The 18,283-nt window shown below is 42.1% G+C and overlaps 1 protein-coding gene across 7 annotated transcripts in view; it reads right to left on the bottom strand.

The window, feature by feature from the left end:
• ARID1B (AT-rich interaction domain 1B) overlaps positions 1-18,283 on the bottom strand; it is a 443,672-nt gene that overhangs the window by 374,276 nt on the left and 51,113 nt on the right. The gene's annotated exons all lie outside the window — the stretch shown is intronic.

The raw sequence follows: 18,283 nt of genomic DNA, 5'->3' as shown, positions 1-18,283 counted from the left end.
GAGGGACATACCGCAGACCCTCCTTAACATGGGTCATCTGTGGCTAAATGTTCAACTAACGTTAAACACCATGTGATATTACTTCTTACAGTATATCCTCTTTTTTAAATAGAAAGAGGACAAATCCTTCAGAGCAGATAACAATTTACTTCTAAGAAACTGTTTGGTTCAGCTGATGCATTCCACACCCAATCAGGCTGAACCTATGGTCCAGGCACAAAAACCAAAGCAAGCAAATATAAGAGCAATGCCAACAAGGGATAACTTGCTAATGCTGACAATGATGTCCTTTCTTTTTAAAAAACAATTTTTAATGCTTATTCATTTTTGAGAGACAGAGAGAGACAGAGCATGAGCGGGGAAAGGGCAGAGAGAGGGAGACACAGAATCTGAAGCAGGCTCCAGGCTCTGAGCTGTCAGCACAGAGCCCGATGCGGGGCTCGAACCCACAAACTGTGAGATCATGACCTGAGCCGAAGTCGGACGCTTAAGCAACTGAGCCACCCAGGAGCCCCAATGATGTCCTTTCTAATATAATCATTATAATTCATCCGCTGGATATTACAACCACAGTCTGTAGGGGTGTTTAAAGGAGGCATGTTTAACAAAACAATCAAAATGTAAGTCAAATTCAGTTTTCCAAATGGCAGGTGAGCCACTAGGGCCACTAAGATTTATCATCTTCCTTTCTCATATTAGAATTAGGATAAGGTAATCAACATAAAACAAGCCGTCCCTCACCCTCTTTACCCTTCTTTTAAGGATTTCTTTTTTTTTTTTTCCTTAAAGCTTTATTTATTTTGAGAAAGACAGACAGCCCAAGTTGGGGAGGGGCAGAGAGAGAGGGAGAGAAAGAGAATCTCAAGCAGGCTCCACACTGCCAGCACTGAGCACAACGCAGAGCTCGAACTCACAAACCCTAAGATGGTGACACAGAGTCACCGCTTAACTGACTGAGCCACCCTGGAGCCCCATGTCTTTACCTTTAAAAGAAATCATTTGACTCGAGTCATGTGTGGCTCTGGACTTCCAAGTGACTAATTTTTAATAATCATATAATGCAAGTCTTACATCTTGCCATTAATGTAAGAACAATGTAATAAGTAAAAATGCTTCAAAAAAATAATGGAGGGGCACCTGGGTGACTCAGTTGGCTGAATGTCTGACTCTTTATACCGGCCCAGGTCATGATCTCACAATCATGAGATTGAGCCCTGCGTCGGGCTGCTTAGAATTCTCTCTCTCCCTCTCTCTCTCTCTGCCCCTCCCCTGCTCACGCTCTCTAAACACTTTTAAAAAAATAACGGAAGGGGAAAAACTTGATAAAGGAATAAAAATCTTATTCATTATAGTGAATTATATAGATCTGATTGACAAAAATGAACAAGCATTCTATTACTTTTTCCTTCTTAACATGAAAAGATGTACAGTAAATATATGAAACTTTGTAATATAAGAAAGATGCCCTAAGATAAGTTATCAGGGCCAATAATAACAAATAAAACTGGCAATTTTCAGAAAAACCGAGGAAAGGTGCATTTTTTTGCATTCCTGTTCATAAAAGCAGAGGTCGGAGACTGAAACGTAAAAGTCAACTAGTGAGCTCAGTTAAGGGGAAAAATACACAATGTTTAAGATTTTATTCAAAACTTAGCTTCTTTATATATTTCCATATCATCATTCACCCTAGTTAAACACACTGGAATAAATGTTCCCAGTATTGATTATACTGTCTAAATATTACTCTGGAGTTTCGGCAGGTTCCTATTTCTCGGAGCAGAATTCATGAGCACTACGGACAATGAGAGCCAACGGGTATAAACCTGACTGCCACAGAGGCGTTGTAATTGTATGATGCAGGCACAGTTTTGCATAATCTCTGAGGTAAAAGAAAATAACATTAACAGAATCGTAGGCCATTTTTATTTTTACTTTTTTTTAATGTTTGTTTATTTTTGAGAGGGACAGAGACAGAATGCGAGTGGGTCGGGACAGAGAGAAAGGAAGGCACAGAATCCGAAGCGGGCTCCAGGCTCCGAGCTGTCAACACAGAGTCCGACACGGGGCTCGAACTCAGAAGCTGTGAGATCACAACCTGAGCCTGAGTCGGACGCTCAACCGACTGAGCCACCCAGGCGCCCCGGCCATTTTTAAAAGGCCTACTTATTAAAACAAGGTTTATACACACGTCACATTTCTGCTCCCTCTTGATACATGAATAGATTAGTAATTGTCTCCATTCTGGAAGCCTAAGTATGGCTTAAAAAAAAAAAAAGAAATCAAACAAGATCCAGTCAGTCTTCAAACAGGAACCCTGTTGCTTTCTGAACAGATCCATCAAAGCACTAATATGGGCAAAGATGAAAGGAAAAACTGAAGGTACCAGAAGAAGAAAAGTTAGATCCTCCGCTTGTGCAAACTTAAAATGTAAAAAATCTGTCACATTCACAAAGACCCCTTTAAACCCTATTCGAACTGAAAAGCACCCCCCACTTTCCTCTCCCAAACCCAGCAAACTCCTACTCGAAAATCGAGGTCTTAGGTCACCCATTCCCTGCAGCTTCAGATGTGCCCGGCGCAAGGTGCACGATCTCCAAATCTGAACTACAGCACTGGGCACACGGCCTGCTAAAGACCCACATCCGTGTCCTTCCGTGACTGCACTCGGAGCTCCTCTACAGACACCAACAAATGTCTCATGACAATTAGGTGAACAAGCCACTGAAGACCTCAATGATATTCTCTTAATTCAATAAAACAAAAATAACAGCAAGCCAAATGGATGCTGGAGATGATCATTTTAATCTGAACCCAAAAGATCAACGTTCAAAATTCATTAGGGAGCTGGTATAATTAGAATCAGTCTGTATCCAGACATATAGTCTAACCCTCTCTCCCTTCCTAGCTCCACCCAGGGGAGTGCCTGCCCCGCCCCCCCCCCCCCCCCCCCCCCCCCCCCCCCCCCCCCCCCCCCCCCCGCCCCAGCCCAGCTCTGTGATGCCACAGCACCAGGCATGGATACCTGACCGCGCATGGATACTCGAACTCACTACATACGGCTCAACTTCTTTCTGTGCGAAGCATCCAGGGGGCAAAGACCTGGTTATCACCATTTTTAAATTCCCCAGCGCGTGTACGATATACAACACACAGTACACGCTCAGCGCATGCGTGCTGGGTTGAAGTGGAAGGGAGTAAACCCCACATACAATATGAGCTGTTTTTCTTTGAAGGGAATCACCTTTTTAATGCAAATCATTTCACTTTAAAGAAAACTTTCAATTTACTACCATAAATAGAAAACCAGTATTACCTGCCACGAATAGAAGATAACCACAAAATGCACGCTCTGAACACAACACGATACGATTACATTCTAACTGGATGCTGACGCCCGCCCGAGGCTCCTAGACTGAGGCCTGATCTTCAGAAAATGCAAAGATGGTAGGAGGGGCTGTGAAGAGCTAGAATGGAATTAGAGCAGACTTCCGTTCCCAAGAAAGACAACATGTGTAAGAAAATAACTTTTCTCCTAGATGGTTCAGTGCTCCGTAGTTCTGTGTCTCCGTGCCATCCAAAATGATCTTGTGTAACATCAGTGGAACATGGGCATCCACCGAAAAGCCCTGGGCTCGATGGTCTTTAAGGCTGCACTATGACCTCAGGCAAGCTGCCCACGCACGGCGTCTCCACACTGGCCAAGCAGCTACCTACCTGACAGCTTTGGTAAGGATTCTACGAGGTGATATGCGCAAAGCGTTTGTTTGGTCAGATGCCCGGGCACTCAGGACGGTCCCAGTCAACACCAGACCAATGTTAAAATCCTATTATTCTAACGTAACATGGTACAGCCTCTAAACTCGGCAGTTCCTTGAAGAGTTAAACAGAATTACCACACCACTTAGCGATTCTACTCCTAGGTACGCACCCAAAAGCAGTTAAAAAAGGTATTCAAATACATACTTGTACACAAATGTGGGCAGTAGCACTATTCAGGGGCACCTGGGTAGCTCGGTGGGTTAAGCGTCCGACTCCTGATCTCAGGTCACAGTCTCACAGTTGGTGGCTCTGAGCCCCGCATCAGGCTCTGCGCTGATGGTGCGGAGCCTGCTTGGGATTCTGCCTCCTTCTCTCTGCCCCTCCCCCGGTTGTGCTCTCTCGTTCTCGCTCTGTCTCTCAAAATAAATAAACTTTAAAAAAAGAAAGGAAAATAGCACCATTCACAGTAGCTCACACGTGGAAATCCACATGTCCATCAACAGATGGAGAAATAAAATATGCTATATCCATACAATGGAATAATGTACAGTCGTAAAAAGGAATGAAGCACTGACATATGCTACCACAGAGAGGAAGTAAGAGAAGCTAGACACAGGAGGTCACATATTATAGGATTCAGTTTATATGAAATATCCAAAATAGGTAAATACATAGAGACGCAAAGCAAACTAGTGATTGGCAGAGGTTAGAGGAGGAGGAAACAGGAAATGAGTGTTTAACAGGGACCAGAGCGTCATGTGGGGGTGAAGATGATGTTGTCGAACTAGATAAAAATGGTGGTTGCACAATTCTGTGAAATGTACTAAATGCCACTGAACTGAACACGTTAAAATGGTTAACTTTCTGCTATATGAATTTCACCTCAATAAAGAAAATCCCTGGGGCATGTGGGTGGCTCAGTCGGTTAAGCATCTGACTTTTGATGTCAGCTCAGGTCTTGATCTCACACTGGTTGAGTCCAAGCCCAGCAATGGGCTCTGCACTGGGCATGAAGCCTACTTTATTTTTTTTTTTTTATTTTAAATTTTTTTTTTTAACGTTTATTTATTTTTGAGACAGAGAGAGACACAGCATGAACAGGGGAGGGGCAGAGAGAGAGGGGAACACAGAATCAGAAGCAGGCTCCAGGCTCTGAGCCATCAGCCCAGAGCCCGACGTGGGGCTCGAACTCGCGGACCGCGAGATCGTGACCTGAGCGAAGTCGGACGCTTAACCGACTGAGCCACCCAGGCGCCCCAAAGCCTACTTTAAAAAATTAAAAAATAAAAAACTCCCTGACTCTGTGTGTGATAGACATAGTAGGTAACATTCCATTTTCAATTTGGTAAAAGTCACAAGGGATTTTCTATGAAACTAACGTTCAATGAAAATTAGGCTACCTTCACTACAGTCAATCTTACTATTCAAAAATCCAAATGAATTCTAGTCTCAGTGATGAGAAGCATTCCAGTTTTGCCAGAATCATAAAATTTATGCTAGCGTGGCCCCAAAGTGTCAAGGATCTGAAATTCTCACTTTGCCACTGAGTGAGCACATAAATTCGAACAACCTAATTAACCTCCCTGCCTCAGTTTCCTCATCTATAAACTGAAGATTATAACACCTGACCCAGGAGGCCATCATGAGGACTATGTTAATCCACATAAAGCAGTAAAACAGTGCCTGACACAGAGTAAGCCCTTAATGAACGTTAGCCCTTATTATTATTCATGAAGCAGAGATAAACAAACATGGCAAGGATCACATGAGAGCATCCACGTAAATGTACCTAGTGTGATCACCAGGCATGGCGACCGCTGGTATTTTTGGCATCTGGTGACAATCTCTCGTATGTTACAAATAGAAAACCGAGCCCAGGAAGATAATGATGATCATGATGATGAGGAGGAGGAAGGGGACAATGAGACCGTATCTATACTGAGGCACTAAATCCCTGTACTTCCTTAAGAGTGAATTATTTATCCTACATCGTCAACAGAAATAAAGCACACAGGGATAATTTTTAAAAATTCAATCTAAATTACGTTTCTTTACTGGTAGGTGTAACTTTCATTCTAGGGGTGGCCATGACCTCTGCTTCTGGAAACAAGCAACAGTGCAATGTAGGCAGGCGTAAGGCAACAGTTCCAAATCTTGGTCTATAACACACCTTTCCTTTGTCTTTTTCTTTTGAAGTCTTTATTTAAATTCTAGTTAGTTAACATATAGTGCAATAATGGTTTCAGGAGTAAAATTTAATGATTCATCACTTACATACAACACCCAGTGCTCATCACAAGTGCCCTCCTTAACACTCCTAAATCACCCATTTAGCCCATCCCCTGCTCCCAGGTCCCTCTATCAACCCTCCATTTGTTCTTCATAGTTAAGAGTCTCTTACGGTTTGTTTCCCCTATTTCTTTTCCCCCCTTCCCGTATGTTCATCTGCTGTGTTTCTTAAATTCCACATATGAGAAAAGTCATAAAGTATTTGTCTTTCTCTTAACTGACTTATTTTACTTAGCTGCAAATGGCAAGATTTCATTCTTTTTGACAGCTGAGTAATATTCCATTATACACACACACACACACACACACACACACACCACATCTTCTTTATCCATTCATGAGTTGATGAACATTTGAGCTCTTTCCATAGTTTGGCTATTGTCGATAATTCTGCTATAAACATCAGGGTGCAGGTACCCCTTAGAATCTGTATTTTTGTATCCTTTGGGTAAATACCTTATAGTGCAACTGCTAGATCGTAGGGTAGTTCTATTTGTAATTTTTTGAGGAACTTCCAAAATGTTTTCCAGAGTGGATGTTTGCATTTCCACCAGCAGCGCAAAAGGGGTCCCCTTTCTCCGCATCCTCACCAACATCTGTTGTTTCCTGGGTTGTTAATGTTAGCCATTCTGACAGGTGTGAGGTCGTATCTCATCATGGTTTTGATTTGTATTTCCCTGATGAGTGATGTTGAGCAATTTTTCACGTGCCTGTTAGCCATCTGTATGTCTTCCTTGGAAAAATATCTAGTCATGTCTTCTGCCCATATCTTAACTGGAATATTTGGTTTTTGGGTGTTGAGAGTTTGACAGGTTCTTTACACATTTTGGACACTAACCCTTTATCAGTTATGTCATTTGTAAGTATCTTCTCCCATTCTGTAGGCTGCCTTTTGGTTTTGTTGATTGTTTCCTTTGCTGTGCAGAAGCTTTTTATCTTGATGAGGTCCCAATAGTTCATGTTTGCTTTGGTCTCCCTTGCCTCCGGCGACATGTCTAATAAGAAGTTGCTCCGGCCGAGGTCAAAGAGGTTGCTGCCTGTGGTGTCCTCTAGGATTTTGATGGCTTCCTGTCTCACATTGAGGTCTCTCATCCTTTTTGAATTTATTTTTGTGTAACATACCTTTTCTAAAAGCTGAGCTTTACAGAAGTGCTCTGACTCCATCAAGCACGTGAAAACAATGTCTGCCAAGAGTAGCGGGTTCAACTGACCAGTGACACTTATGGAGAACTGCAGCATCACATTAAAAGTCTTTTCCCCATAAATCACTGGTTTTTATACAATTCCAGTACGAGCTTGGATGTAAACTGCTCCCCCGCGACGGATGCCCCCCTGGCAGCCTCTGCATTCCCACCATTCATGGCACAGCTCTGCCTCCACGGGGAAGGAATTCTTTTCCTCCAGCAGTAAATCCCTGCGGGAAAAATGTCTGTTTTCCATAAACGGCATCCTAACTATTTAGGGGCTTTTCCTCCATAAGCACTGTCAAATGACCAGTGTCAGGACCAAGATTTGAGCCTGTTATCACACTTATGCCAAATCCGATTCGGCTGCGATCTGGAAATCTTTGCTCACCTCCCCCTGCTACTAAGTATTACACTCCACACAAGAGAATTCAGAAGAACGATACCAGCCATGACGTAAAGGAGAAGCTGTCTCCAATTTGCCCAGTGGGGTTAGTACCAGAGCGAGGACTACGGGCCCCTAACACCACACACACTGAAGGAGGCAACCTCAGAGAACCACTGTGCTGCACCGACTTCTCAGGTACCGGAGATTCCTCGCGATGCAACGGCAGGGCCACAAACACGACCCAGTACTGTCAGCACGGAGCTGGGCACTGAGAGTTCAGCCAGAAACAAAGCAAGCCGTGGAGGAGACCTTTCAGCGTCGGGCCTCCCGGCTTTCCCTGGCTGGAGTCTACAGGTCTGCAAATTCTCGCCTTCGCTTGCTGTGCGGTGCCGTGGACTGCTGCAGACAAGGGGCCACAGCAGGGCTAAACCAAGTCCCTGCTGTCTACAGCTTATGTCCTAACTGGAACCGCAGCATGCCAACAACGCGCCTCAGGTGGTAAGTGACACGAAGGAGCAAGACGGGGCAAGGGACGGGAGGAGTGTCCAATTTTACTCAAGTAAGTCTGAGCAAGTCAAATAAACATTTGAGCAGAAACTTAAGAGAAGTAAGAAGGCAAGCCCTACAAAGACCCGGCCAAGAGCCTTCCAGGCAGAAGGAAGAGGAAATACAAAGGCACAGAGGAAGGGGTAGGCCTAGGGGGAGCCTCGGGGACTCTGAGGGAAGTGAGGAGTCACAGGAGCAGTGTCACAGCTTGCCTCACGCCATCCTGGGGGCGCCCGGGTGGCTCAGTCCGTTAAGCGTCCAACTCCAGCTGGGGTCGTGACCTCACAGTTCGCGAGTTCGCGCCCCGCATTGGGCTCTGGACCGTCTGGAGTAGGCTGGAGCCTGCTTCAGATTTCTGTGTCTCCCTCTCTCTCTCTACTTAAAAACTAATAATAATAAAAATAAAAAAATAAAAGGATCATTCTGGTTGCTCTGCTAAGAACGGACTGTGGGGCAGCAGAAGCCAGGAGTTCACGTGGGAGATGGGGAGGCTTAAGCCCAGGGTGGTAGCCACTGAGGTGGTGAGAAGTATGCTGTTTCCGATATATTGTAAAGGAAGAAGCAACGGGACTCTCGAACAGACTGAAAGGTTGAGAGAAAGAGGAGGTGCTGACCCGGGCAAGCGGAAGGATGGAGCTGCCATTTACTGGAGCAGGAAGACGGAGGAGGGAAATTTTTACACAAGACAAACTCCTTCAGGAGTAACTCTGCGTTCTCTACAAAGACTGGGTATCCAAAACACTCTGCCTGCCCCAACTGAGAATTCAGAACTCAAGTTCGTAGCTACCCATGCAGTCAGATGACTTAAATTCTTTCAGGCACACCAACCACAGCTGACTCTGGTGTCGAAGTCAGCACACAGCATGTTGCTTAATGCCAATTTCTGGTGAGAACTGGAGTCCTTCCCGGAACCCTGTGCCTCACTCTCTGTTCCGTACTTTACGGCTCTCATGACTTCGCGCGTACATGTGGTAAATCGCCGAACTGCCCTCCGGGGGATTGCTCCAAGCTTGCCTTGACACATGAAGACTTAGGGCCAATGATGTCACCAGGTTATCATTCTTTCTACCCTTTAGTTTTGAAACTACCAAGGAAGAATAGGGAAGAACTCAGCCAGAGAAACCAACAGAGAAGGAAGAGAGCTCTCCCTGGCAGCCCAGTGGGCTTGAAAGGAACTTTCCCCCCTCCCAGGTATCAAACTTTGGCCAACTACCTGGGAATAAAATCTTCTCATCTCCAAGACCTCTGATGAAGGACATAGGACCCACAAGTAGGAAGTAGAGAAGATTTTCCTTCTCCAGAAGCCCAAAACACTGAGGAAAACCTGTGAGGACGTAAAATGCATAAAATATCTAGATTATTGGGCTATCACAAAAATCTTAGAAATTTCAAGGTAATAGACTACTTAAATGAAAGGAAGTCTCCTTTTTTGGCTGACTTATTTAAAGAAGTATTCCGAGGTCATACGGCCCATCGGCCAACAATTCTTCTGACACTTTCCTCTTCCCCAACTTTCCCTGCAAATAATGATAACGATGACATCAATTATAAAGGGACACATAATCCTTATGTGCCATATTAGGAAAGTGTCCCCGCTTGGCTGTCTTTTCTGTGGTTCATCTCAGATTGGAGTTCCCTTCCCATCAGACATTTCTTCCTAGCCCTCTATGGGCCCATCTACAACTACCTGGGAAAGCTGGTTTTTCTCAGCCTGGAGAAGTGAAGTGAAATCTCAGTCCACGAAGTGAAATCCATGAAGTGAAATCCACAAGTGAAATTTAATGATCTCAGCAATGGTCTTTTTGCATCTTAATTCAATACTTTCAGTTTTTGCTATATATATTAGGCCTACTCTTTGTTCCTGAGTGTTTGATGTTTTATAGAAATTGACCTGGATCCTTGCCTTTGACTAACCCTGAAGGGTTAATTCCACTGGTGTGTTTGGTAGTTATTAAAAAGGAAAAAAAAAAAAAAAGTATGCTCTTAACGATTCAATACCAATAAAGAGAGACTAATTTGGTGACTTCTTTGGAATACAGTCTGTTTTCTCAGTTAAACACACTTCTTCACAGGAAATGGGAAGCTGCATAACTCCTGCTGTCACAGACAGTTGCTAAGTTTTGGTCTGGGGCTATGTTAGCAGGGCAGGGATATTCGCCTTATACATACACTCTGACCACACGTAGGTCTCAGCTCCAGAATTTCCAGGAAATTTCTAACACCTGATCCCACATGGGGAGTCCCTCCTGAGGCTGTGAAACCTGGACCGAGTCAGCTCCCCAGCATTGGGAGGCATCCGCACAGCCACTCTGAGAGAAGCGATTTCATTCACAACTACAGACTTAAGTTTCAAAGTTATTTTCCAAAATGAAATGGGCAAATGATCTTCATAAATTTACTGCATACAAAAAAAACCATACTGTCATAAAGAACTTTTTACCATAAAGATATGAACATATAGGTGCACCTGGGTGGCTCAGTCTGTTGAGCGTCAGACTTCGGCTCAGATCGTGATCTCGCAGTTCATGAGTTCCAGCCCCAAGTCGGGCTCTGTGCTGACAGCTCAGAGCTTGGGGCCTGCTTTGTTTTAGATTCTGTGTCTACCCCTCTCTGCCCCTCCCACACTCACGCTCTCTCTCTCTCAAAAATAAATAAACATTAAAAAAATTTAGGGGTGCCTGGGTGGCTCAGTCAGTTAAGCATCCAACTTTGGCTCAGGTCATGATCTCACAGCTTTTGAGTTCGAGCCCTGCATCAAGCTCTGTGCTGACAGCTCAGAGCCTGGAGCCTGCCCTCCCCTGCCCTGCTCACCCTCAGTCTCTCTCTCTCTCAAAAATAAATATACATTTAAAAAAAATTTTTTTTTAATTTTAAAAATTGAACTTTTAGCTAACATGAAAGAAAAAACTTCTTTTACCCTTGGAAAAAACACGTTTTAAGGTAGAAAAATATAGACACCTAATCGCTCTTCATGGGATTTAGACAAGGGTGAAAGCAACAGAAAAGAACATGTGAAAAGTTCTTATTTCTACTCTGAATTCACTGTACACAGTGTATCCTAATTGTGTCCAGTATGTGCTTATTTTCAGAACTACTTAGAAAGTAATAATGTATTAAATGAGTAATTACTGGGTCTCTCTTTGCTTCCTTTTGTGAGCCCAAATAAAGTTAGCAACTCAATCTTGTGATTTTCTAAACTACACAGGACAGACAACATTCTACATACCTAGTACACAACTAGTATCCAGGAGGGAGAGGTTATCCGAGAAAATTTTCACTTTGCAAAGAAAATTTAAAGAAAATACCTTATTGCACTGATTGCAACAATCTGCTAACCTCTGAGGAAGAAACAGCTCTTTGCTCTTTAGAAAGAATTTTAAAGAGGGTTAGTAGTTATATTAATACAACCCATCAAGCATCAACCCATAAATTTCAGAAGACTGTACTGGAAATGACAAGACTCTAAAATGTAAAACTAAAATGAAAAGAAATTAATCTACTATTATTTTAAAAGGAGTATCCAAGCTGGGAGATCTTGTGGTCAAACTCCCTCATTTGGTGGATGGGCACAGTCAGGTCTGGGTTTTCCCGATACCACACACAGATTAAGCATTAATCAGAAAGGACTACACTGTCCCAGCTCCTGAATCTGGGCGCATTTCATCCCTTTATGGTGGTGGTCAACTCCCGACTCACTGGGCAGGGCCCGAGAATAAGCGCCCAAAGCGGGGCAATGCCGCTGGCCCCAAACCTGCTCTGGGGCCCTTACTTACTGGTCTATCTCTGACACCTGTTAATGCCAGCTGCACAAGGGAGCACATGTGGCACACTCAAAAAAAGAGGGAGGCCTTAACACTTGGAAGTCTTTGATATAAGCATCCAAGCTTGGAGTTGTTTTGTTGTTTTTTAAACATTTATGTATTTTGAGTGAGTGAGTGTGTGTGTGTGTGTGTGTGTGTGTGTGCGCGCACAAGCAGGGAAGGGGCAGACACAGATGGAGAATCCTAAGTAGGTTCCATGCTCAGCAAGGCGCCCGACGTGGGGCTCAATCCCATAAACTGTGAGATCATGACTTGAGGCAAAATCAAGAGTCAGATGCCGAACTGAGCCACCCAGGTGCCCCCAAACCTGCTGTTTTTAAAGGACCCTACGAGACTCTAACATTCAGCAAAGCTTGAGAACTACTGGCCTAAAATATGCCACTTATGCCACTTAGTCATTGTAATTAGCGACTTCCGTGGTTGCTTGTGTCTCAAGGAGCACTGAAGTAATGTGATTGGTTGATTTCACTGGTATCAACCGTTAACTTTATTTGAATTGTTTGAATTTTAACATAAATATCAGGGCGCCTGGCTGGCTCAGTCGAAGGAGCAGGTGACTCTTGACCTCAGAGTCAGAAGTTCGAGCCCCAAGTCAGGTGTAGAGATTACTTAAATACATAAAACTTAAAAGACAATTTTAACATAAATATCACATTCAATGTTTCTTTGGTAAAAAACAAATAAACCAAATTTATTTAAAATATACTCGAGCAATTCTAATGTTACCTAAACATATGCTTAAAATTCACATCTCATAAATGAAAATGTAACAGAGAAGCTTAAGAGATATTTTAGTTGAAAGTCCATGAATGTAAAATACCTAGAATTCAGATGTGAGTGAGAAAACAGTATAAGCTACAAGCAGAGAACAGGCACAATATACCACATATAATCTTTAGAATATCTAGAACAATGTGAATGTTCAGATAAAAAAAAAATTATCAGCATAGACTTTCTAATATAAAAGTAGCTATCCTAACTAAAATAAATCATCTCATTTTTTCATCACACATTCAAGTATAAAAGCTGGTCTTTGCTCATTTTTAGGGAAAAAGGCTAAGAATCCTAAAATTTCAATTTAACTTGAAATGTGATCTCTTCTAATCCTCCTCCTCTAAGAATGTCACACTGAATGCTTCAAAATATGCTTAAATTCAAGTACAATATAAAAAGTAAATAGAACCAGTTAAACTTCTGTATTCCAGAAATTTACATTTTAAGGAGCAAATAAAAATTACCGTACCTACAAATCTTTTCAAAAATATCCTCTTGGTACAAACATCCATCTACAGGGAACTTTGGCATCAAAGATAGTAGCATCTGCTATCTACTTGGAAGCAGAAATAGGAGGTGTGAATGTATTTTGTTGGTAAACCTTAAATACCTTCACGTTCACTGATGAAGAACTGAGGAAATCAAGACAGAATGTGGCCAACAAAAGGCCATTATTGATACAAATCTGCAAGCTGCTGAAAGGACTCCACACGTTTCAGGTGTATGAGCAGGTGCAGCTAGGCTCCAAGTTTTTTAGCACAGAGCACGCTATTCACAAATGCTGTAAACAGCACGGTGAAAGGGATCTCTCTGCATTCACTGTTTTACTGGCCAAAACGTTTACCTTCACTTTACGCACCTGTTTGCTCATATACGTACGTATATCTGTGTGCACATAAAATACATGTTGAATATACTGAATATGCATACACAGATACATTCCGTTGCACTAAGATCCCACTGTCACACAGACGTTCTGTTCTATGTGTGTGCAAGCAAGCCCGTGCACACACAGGTGCAGGTGGGGGTGTCTTTGAGTGAGTGCAAACTATCAAAAACTTAAGGGTAAAACAGCCACTAGGACCCATTCTTCTCCATTATGTTAAGTCAAGCCTTCCTTTCTTATCCTATCACACCCCATTATGCTCCTTAAAAATAGGAACTCTCAGCTCTTTTTAGGCAAACCCAAAATTAAGCCCTGGTCACCAGATTCACATTTAGGATTCAGAGACTGAGTCCAAGCAAACGTTTCATGTCAAAAAAACTCTGGAATTGTTAGGTCTTTAACCAAGCCTCCCCACCCCATTAATCCCGACTTTTTAGAGACATTGTTCAAACCGGAACCAAACATAATTAAAAAAAATTTTTTTTAAGTTTATTTATTGATAGAAAGAGAAAGGGGGTGGGGGGTGAGGAATGTGTACCTAAGCAGGGTAGAGGCAGAGAGAGACGAAGAGAGAGTCTCAAGCAGGCTCCACACAGTCAGCTCAGAGCCCGATGGGGGGCTCAAACTCACAAACCACGAGACCATGACCTGAGCTGAAATCAAGAGTCAGGTGCTCAACGGACCGAGCCACCCAAGCGCCCCTCAAAACATAATTTTAACTGTATTTTTAAAAGTAAATCTTTTTTACCAGAAGAGACTGACAATATAAAGTAACACAGGTGGGAATCCTAGAACTTGCTTGGCTGCCTCAATAACCCCAAAGAAAACATTTATTTTAGCCAAACAATTGTAATGTTTGTCTCCTTTTAGAAACATCTGCTGCCAAAATAAACATTTGCATTGGAAGAAGTGTTTTGGCTGTTAAGATGGTACCAAATAAAATGCTTATGTTCTGAAATAAATATTTTACTCAAAAAACACACAGCAAAATAGACATCCAAGGAGTGCAGAAGATAAACTGAAGACACAAATGAGAATACCTATTGATTTCTAACACCTTTTTCAAAAGAACCTCAATTTTAATTAGGTTTTTATTTAGATTTAAAGTGATAAGATCAGATGGATCACTAATCTCTATTTAATTTTGCCAGAATATCTTTCAAAACAATTCCATGTTCTTATTGTTGTAAAGGTTTTCGCAACACAGATGCGTTTTTAAAACTAAAAAAGTTGTCGTTTTCCATTATAAAAGCACTCATAAACATAAATCTCTCACTTTGCCCTCTTTCCCTTTTCCTGGTTTTATAATGCCAACCGGCAATAGATTATACAAACTTCTGCAACAAGATAAAGAGAGTTAAAATATCAACCCACTAACCTTTGATAACTCAGGAAAAATCTCAGACTACATGCCGTAATTGAAATGTGCTTGACGTAAATAAATACACCCGCACTTCTGTGGCCTATTTTTCCTGGGTGCTATTTCTTTTATATGAAAATCTTTTTTAAAGCAAGTTGGCACAGACCTATGTATACATTTATGATCACAAAGGACAAGAGAAGTAAAACAAAACATTTGCTCACCCACATCCCTGATCCGGCAAAGGGTACCTTGGTATCTAAGTTTTTTACAACATCTGAAAAACTCAGCATCAGATTCTAGTAACCTTAAAGATTATACTTCCTCTGTGTTAGATGAAATCAACCGGTATACTTCTGTTAACCATCTCCAGGTTTGAATTCCAGGAGCCTAGAGGCAGAACATTCTCCACAGAGGCATAGAAAATTCATTTCCCCTCTCAGCTCAATAAAAACTCAAACAGGCTAGTTTTTAGGGCACTGTGCAAAACTAATCTGTTTAGCTATGTATTTGCCTGATGATGTGGGAGAATCAGCACGTGAAAGACCACAAATCTAGTTCCAGTTAATAAATACCAAAATGATGTACTATTATCCTATCATGCTCAAAGACCTCGTCGTGAGTATATTTCAAAAATAAAATTCTCACCATACACATCAAGAATCAGCAGGTTAACACTAAAATCAAACACTCAGTGGCCAGTACCTCCTTAATCTCAGAAACAAAAAGCAAGCACTGATACCACCCATGTTCAGTTTCATACAAGCATGGCCATTCTTTCTAACAGAATTGTCATTTAAAATTCCTATCACAGGAGTGGAATGCTAGCCAGGAATCACACTGTGACCCCTGAGCCAAAGACAACTTACCACTCAGCTGGTAAGTGGGCAACTCAATTTACAAACTTGAATTCCTGCATTTTAATCCTTTGCAGAAATATACGAGCAATATTAAATGAACTGGATTCAGCTCATTAGAGGTTCACAAACCAAACACAGAAAGCTTTGGAGGCTCTCCAAAGCAAAGTCATGCCTAGGTGGTGATGTCCACTCAATAAAAACTCAACGTCATCATTATCTTTCAACTTTTTCCCTGAAAAACATGAGCAGCCATGACTACAAAAACGCTGAGCCAATTACATTAATACTAGGAGAAAACAGCACCAGCAGCCAATCACTGTGCCAGGACCTTGTCCATGGACAAATTGTAATTATCCAAAATTCACAAACAATGCAACTCAATGAGAATTCCTCACCAAAGAACACAGGCTAAACCTAACAAAATAAATGTGCTCTAATAACCTTTAGCCAATACCTTAACTATTTTTTTCCACTTCAAAGCTATTAGTTAGCCTATACCTGATCGCTTGAACTTGGTATTAAAAAGCTGTGTCTCCTTGAAAATGTTACACACATTCAAAAATGCATTCATAGCTATTTTTAGCCTTCCAGTTATCAAAACAAGATACTATATTTCAAGGCTATACTATAACTAAACGAAAGGGTGAAAAAACAGTACAGATTTCTTAGAACCTTTGATGATGATGAACTCAATACGGAAGTTTGACATTCTACAGTCAGGGCAGTCAGTTTCCTACCAGATACACTACTTTCCTTTCATTATCAGGAAGATCTGTCCTTAATCAGAATTAGATGTTTCTTCTGGTCTGCAGTAAAAATACCTAATCTAAAATCTTAATTAAAAATTTGCTGAAAAACTCGGTGAGTTATCTTCATCAACTTGTCCCTTCAAATAAATCCAAGAGTTCCTGTATTTCAAATCTAGGTAAAAGCCACGGGGATTTAAAAAACCCCAAAAAGCTGACAAAAGTAAAGTTACTTTATGTATTAGCATATGTCCTCTACTTCTAGCCTTACACATGAATTAAAAAAAAAAAATCGTAATCATTCTTTACACACCCTTTCCATTTGTTGGGATTTCCACTTTGGGACTGCAAACCGTGCCAATGTCGAAAGCCTGGGATAAGACTTGAACTCATTCAGAGAAAAAGATAAAGGAGCATCCAGGAGCTTGCCATGAACACCGCCTTTCGAAATGACTTTCCAATCTGACATGAGGAAAATACGGTAGAAAGAAGAGCCTGGGTGGCTCAGTCGGTTAAGGTCTGGTCATGATCCCATGGTTCGTGAGTTCAAGCCCCACCCACATCGGGCTTTGTGCTGATGTGCAGAGCCTGCTTGGGATTCTCCCTCTCTCTCTCTCTGCCCCTCCCCAACTTGTGTTCTCTCTCTCAGAGAGAATAAATAAACTTAAATTTTTTTTTTGAAAAAAAAGAAAATGCAGAAAAACAAGGAGTGGTTAGTAGCCACTTCTTCCCGCCAGGTCGGTCACTTCTTCCCTTCTGCCTCTACTCTTGCCCGTGGCCAGAGTTTTCCTACAGAACTATCAGCCCCCACATGAGGTCATCTATGAAGGAGAATTAGGATTTTTGGCAGCTAGCTGCCTGGGCCTTCTTGCCTTCAACTAAAGGCAAATTAGGTTAAAATTCGAAGAAGGAAGAGAAAATCACATCTTACTTTTCAATCATGTACAAATTATTTCCCCCTTACCATTAGCAACCTCAGCTAAAGATGTTTTACTCTAGGCAGCAAAATATTGCTGGAAGAAAGAAGTCATGTTGAAAAAAATTAACAGAGCAATTAAGTGTGCAAGTGACGGAGAGAATTCCGGGCAGCCAATTTAATAAAGGACAGTAAGAACTAGTGACAGTAACAAAGGCTGTTTAAGGAACCAACAGCTAGGACTCAAAGGCTGAGCTACTTCTAAACTGCCCTCTAACCACTGTAAAATAAAAATATCACCGAAGGAGGGGCAAAGATGAAAAGGAAAAACAATATTCAGTCTATAAAGGAAAAGGCTCCCATGCAACTTAACGGACACAGCTCTGGAGTATCCACTTGACAGAGAGCAGAAGTCTGAGCCAATTTTTTCCCCCACAGATCATTTTTGGTTAAACACAGGGAAGGATCTGCAGAGAGGAAGTGTATGAAACCCTGGAAGAGGCTACTGGCAACACTGTGGAGTCACCTACCTGGAGGCGGTAAAATGCACACGGGTCCGCCCAATGCACCCCCCCCCCCCCCTGCCCCATTAAAGACACGGTGTGGGAATTTATAAATAAGGCTCTCTGGGGTTTCTAGTAATTAAACACCCTAACGAGTCTGAATTTAGTCTTTTCCTAATATCATGCTTTCTCAGGCCAACATTACAAGGATACACTCTCAGTATCCAAGAGACTATAGGTTTACTACTGCT

The sequence above is a fragment of the Panthera uncia genome (genome assembly GCF_023721935.1).
Source record: "Panthera uncia isolate 11264 chromosome B2 unlocalized genomic scaffold, Puncia_PCG_1.0 HiC_scaffold_24, whole genome shotgun sequence".
NCBI classification, from domain to species: Eukaryota; Metazoa; Chordata; class Mammalia; order Carnivora; family Felidae; genus Panthera; species Panthera uncia.
This window is presented reverse-complemented; position numbering and strand designations above follow the sequence as displayed.